Source organism: Epinephelus lanceolatus, chromosome 10, assembly GCF_041903045.1.
Source record: "Epinephelus lanceolatus isolate andai-2023 chromosome 10, ASM4190304v1, whole genome shotgun sequence".
Taxonomy (NCBI): Eukaryota; Metazoa; Chordata; class Actinopteri; order Perciformes; family Serranidae; genus Epinephelus; species Epinephelus lanceolatus.
In genome coordinates this window covers 749,981-755,000 of record NC_135743.1, presented here as the reverse complement: position 1 = coordinate 755,000, position 5,020 = coordinate 749,981, and the positions used below count along the sequence as shown (strand labels likewise).

The window sequence follows — 5,020 nt, the reverse complement described above, 5'->3', positions numbered from 1 at the left end:
CTGTAGTGATCATGTACACACCTGCAGTGATCATGTACACACCTGTAGTGATCTGATGTGTGGTATCACTGTGGTTTACTTTGTACATTTGGTGCCTTTCCACTCGGCGCAGGTGTCGGAGCAGAGCAGTCGTTTCTCAGGAGCTCCTCAACATTCAGAGCCCAACTGTTTTTGCAATTTTAGCCATTTAATCAGGGAGCAGATAAACTCCTGGGGTGCCAGGTGAACGCAATTAAAGTGCAGCTAACGACCTGAGAGGACAGGAAACCACAGGAAGTCCGGCTGGAGAACAAAGACACCAGCAGATACTCCAAAGTAACACATCTGAATACATCTGCATATGTAAACGTTATAAAGACAATCACTGAATTATCTGTGAAGGTGATTCAACAGTTTAGCTCTCTGCAAACATTAGATATAAGAATAAATTATACTAAATCAGTCTGATTTAGAAGTATTTTTCTGAGCTCAGACTGAGGCTGATCTCAGAGGTGTTTCCTGACTGTAACATCAGGACGCAGCTGATCCTGATGGAGGACACAAGCCAAAACACATCAGTGGAGTTTCAACCACCAACTGTCAATTCATTGATCTGAGCCGGCAGCAGGAATCGTGTATCGAGTCGTCCGTATGATCACGTGTGTTCATGTGCACAATAAAACAATACAATAAAACAAAGATGTTAAAACGTTGCTCTGCAACATCTCTGGTGCTCAAAACCGTGCGGCCTCGTACCTACGACTGAATCACAGCTGAATCACAGCTGTGCTGATACTCAGTACAGCCACAGTACCTCATTACATCTTAATTTAATGAGTAATATTCAGAGTAGTTTCACGTTTTGTGCCTCCACACTGATGATAGGTGTGGTCAGGAGGAATTATGTTTTGGGGTTGTTCGTCCCTTCTCATGTACGTCCATCTATCCCATCCTGGTGAATCCAATATCTCAAGAGAATTTCTTCAAATTTGGCACAAACATTCCTCAACTGGAGGATGAACTGATTCGATTGTCAAGGTTACAGTGACCTCGTCTGTGTCATTCTTGTGAACATGATACCGCATGAACAGCTCGAGAGAATTTCTTTAAATTTGGCACAAACGTCCACTTAGACTGAAGAATAAACTGAATAGAATTTTGTGGTCAAAGGTCAGTGTGACCTCACAAAAAATGTTTTTGTCCATAACTGAAGAGCGGGGCGGAGTCATAAAACCACAGGGTGGACTGGTGGGCGGAGTCATAAAACCACAGGGTGGACTGGTGGGCGGAGTCATACAACCACAGAGTGGACTGGTGGGCGCAGTCATAAAACCACAGGGTGGACTGGTGGGCGGAGTCATAAAACCACAGGGTGGACTGGTGGGCGGAGTCATACGACCACAGGGTGGACTGGTGGGCGCAGTCATAAAACCACAGGGTGAACTGGTGGGCGGAGTCATAAAACCACAGGGTGAACTGGTGGGCGGAGTCATACAACCACAGGGTGGACTGGTGGGCGGAGTCATACAACCACAGGGTGGACTGGTGGGCGGAGTCATACAACCACAGGGTGGACTGGTGGGCGGAGTCATAAAACCACAGGGTGGACTGGTGGGCGGAGTCATACAACCACAGAGTGGACTGGTGGGCGCAGTCATAAAACCACAGGGTGGACTGGTGGGCGGAGTCATAAAACCACAGGGTGGACTGGTGGGCGGAGTCATACAACCACAGGGTGGACTGGTGGGCGGAGTCATACAAGCACAGGGTGGACTGGTGGGCGGAGTCATACGACCACAGGGTGGACTGGTGGGCGGAGTCATACAAGCACAGGGTGGGGATTCTAATTCTCAGGTGAATTTAAATGTTTTAAAATTAATGTCACAGTTTGGTGACATCACAGCGAGCAGTTTGTTGGAGGACGCAGTTTCATGGTGTCAGAAAGTTTGTGAAGAAGTCAGCAGAGACGAACTGAGCAGCACTTCAGTAAAATCTGTGAGAGTAAAATTCAGCCCAGAGCTGCTCTCAGTAAAACCTTCGTCTCTCCTGCGTCCTGACGCTGCTGCTGAAAAACCTGCCGGATTATTTGTAGTGACACATTTGTATCTGTGCGTTATACTCAACAAATTTTATTATACCAGCTGCAGACCAAGTGACAGGCCGGGGTCTGTATCTCACACACACACACACACACACACACACACACACACATCCCTCAGCCTTTGATTCGTTCTATCTGTTACTCCCATGTGTGAGTGTTTCAGAAGCTTTGGGGAGAAGCAGAGAGGACTTCTCTTTATCTGTGATGCTCACACACACACACACACACACTCCTTATCATGTATGCATTGAGAAAAGCCTTGGGTGTCACCGGGCCAATAAAAAAGGCCACAGAAGAAGGAGAGGAGTGTTGGAGGGGTTTTATTAAGCTGTCAGAGAATGAAGAGACAACAGTGTGCTCTCCCTTTGACCTTGGTCTGACAGCAGCAGAGATAACACCTGAAAAGATTTTAGACAATCTGCTCTGGGTTATACAACACATTCTAAAAGGGGTGGTGTTCAGGGTGCAGAGCCGCGTGCATGACTTTCTGCTTTTTTTTTTATTGATCTTCAATAGATGAGAAACAACAGCATGAAACCAAAGTCACATTGAAGACTCAGATCAGGAGGAGGAGGAGGAGGAGGAGGCGTCCACAGGCCGCAGCATGAAGATGAAGATACAAACACAGTGAGTAAACGTATTATTCCTTAAACTAATGATTCATGACGTCCTGATAGAAACTGTCAGAACTCTGATCAGATTCTTCTCAGAGGAACAAAACATTCAGATTTTTTTACTTTAACAGAAATATTTTGTGTTATGTGACAGAACATTTTCGTTATTGTTCAAAATCTCGTTAAAACAAGAAATATTTCTCATTATAACGACACAGAGTCGTATCTCATAAAACTAGAAACTTCTCATTACGATATAATTTCATCACTTTATAACAAGAAACTTCAATATAAGAAAATCAGATTTCACTTTTCGGGACGCACTGAAGCTGTGGGCCAATGCTGATGTTTAAAATCACAGTTTGGACAGTGACAGCTGGTGCTGGGGGGGGCGATTACTCTGATGAAACCAGTGTCCAGTACAGATAGTGTATTTTTTATGAGTATCACAGGTGTAAATGTGTCATTATCTGAACTCATGATGAAGGAAAATCATTATTATGTTAATGTGATGCTCAGTTCTGAGGCTGTTCTGTAAATACTCTTCGTATAGACAATAAATATGCAACCTCTGATTAATACGTGTAAATTTCGGGCTTAAAATCACAACTCCTGATGAGGCCCAACCCACTTTCAGTTTAAACCCCACCTACGTTGGACATAAACTCCGCCCACTCCGAGCACAGATACAGATAGTTTAATTGGTTGAACAGACACAGACACAGATGATGGTGTATGTGCTCATCCCCAGCTGGTCCTAATGTTTTGTTGTTGTTGTTTATTTAGTTTTGTTGTTATTTATTCTCCCTGTTGTTCCAGGGAAACAAAGAAATCTTTATTATATAAAATAACTCAACAGTTTTAAAGTCATTCAGCCCTTCATCACACTACGTTTCAATCAGCACAGATTCACTCAGACACGTTTATCAAACAACCTTTAATATGAACTTCTTTCGGACTCTTTTATTACATCACAATTCTCTCTCTAATATCTGTGTCATAGTGCTGTGAAAACATCGGCACGTTTCTCCTTCAAACAGCTGAATTTATTCAAGTTTCTCACCAAAAACTACATTTTACAAGATTACCCTGAACACACCATGAGAACGTTACAATTTACTTTCAACCAATACTCATTTTTACTGGCTAGAGCTTGAATGCATCATAATATAACTCAAAGTAACCTTCATCAGCCGTTAACTTTATCAGCTGCTAACGGCTAACAGCTGACGTTAACCAGCTACTAACGGCTAACAGCTGACATTAACTAACAGCTGATGTTTACTAGCTGCTAACGGCTAACATTTGATGTTAACTAGCTGCTAACAGCTGACGTTTACTAGCTGCTAACGGCTAACATTTGACGTTAACTAGCTGCTAACGGCTAACATTTGATGTTAACTAGCTGCTAACGGCTAACAGCTGATGTTAACTAGCTGCTAACGGCTAACATTTGATGTTTACTAGCTGCTAACAGCTAACATTTGACATTAACTAGCTGCTAACGGCTAACATTTGATGTTAACTAGCTGCTAACGGCTAACAGCTGACGTTTACTAGCTGCTAACGGCTAACATTTGACGTTAACTAGCTGCTAACGGCTAACATTTGATGTTAACTAGCTGCTAACGGCTAACAGCTGATGTTTACTAGCTGCTAACGGCTAAAATTTGATGTTTACTAGCTGCTAACAGCTAACATTTGACATTAAGTAGCTGCTAACGGCTAACATTTGATGTTAACTAGCTGCTAACGGCTAACAGCTGACGTTAACTAGCTGCTAACGGCTAACGTTTGACGTTAACTAGCTGCTAACAGCTAACAGCTGATGTTTACAAGCTGCCAACAGCTGACGTTTACTAGCTGCTAACGGCTAACATTTGATGTTAACTAGCTGCTAACGGCTAACAGCTGACACTTACTAGCTGCTAATGGCTAACATTTGACGTTAACTAGCTGCTAAGGGCTAACATTTGACGTTAACTAGCTGCTAACTAGCTGATGTTTACAAGCTGCTAACAGCTGACGTTAACCAGCTTTCCTCCTGATGGGAAAAAGTCCAGGACTTATTTTTTAATAAAAACATGTATTTTCAACAATATCAAGGAAATAACAAACACTAAATAACATTACAAACATAAATATGAATCAGCACATCAGTAGATGACAGGATGAAGCTTCTGTCTCTGCAGACGAACATCATGTGTGACGTCACTGTGATGTTGTTAAAAGCTTTATCAGCAGATAGTCCTTCAGTCCTTCCTCGTTATGCCCCCTGCCCATACACGCAAAAAGGAATCCGGACACCACCACCCCTCACGGGAAC

At 43.1% G+C, this 5,020-nt stretch overlaps 1 long non-coding RNA gene across 1 annotated transcript in view; it reads left to right on the top strand.

The window, feature by feature from the left end:
- Positions 1 to 2,708, top strand: part of LOC144464397 (uncharacterized) — an 88,239-nt gene extending 85,531 nt beyond the window's left edge. Inside the window, exon 3 of the long non-coding RNA XR_013492109.1 lies at positions 2,597 to 2,708. This is a non-coding gene — a long non-coding RNA (uncharacterized LOC144464397). The remainder of the gene's footprint in view (positions 1 to 2,596) is intronic.
- Positions 2,709 to 5,020: the final 2,312 nt, after the last annotated feature.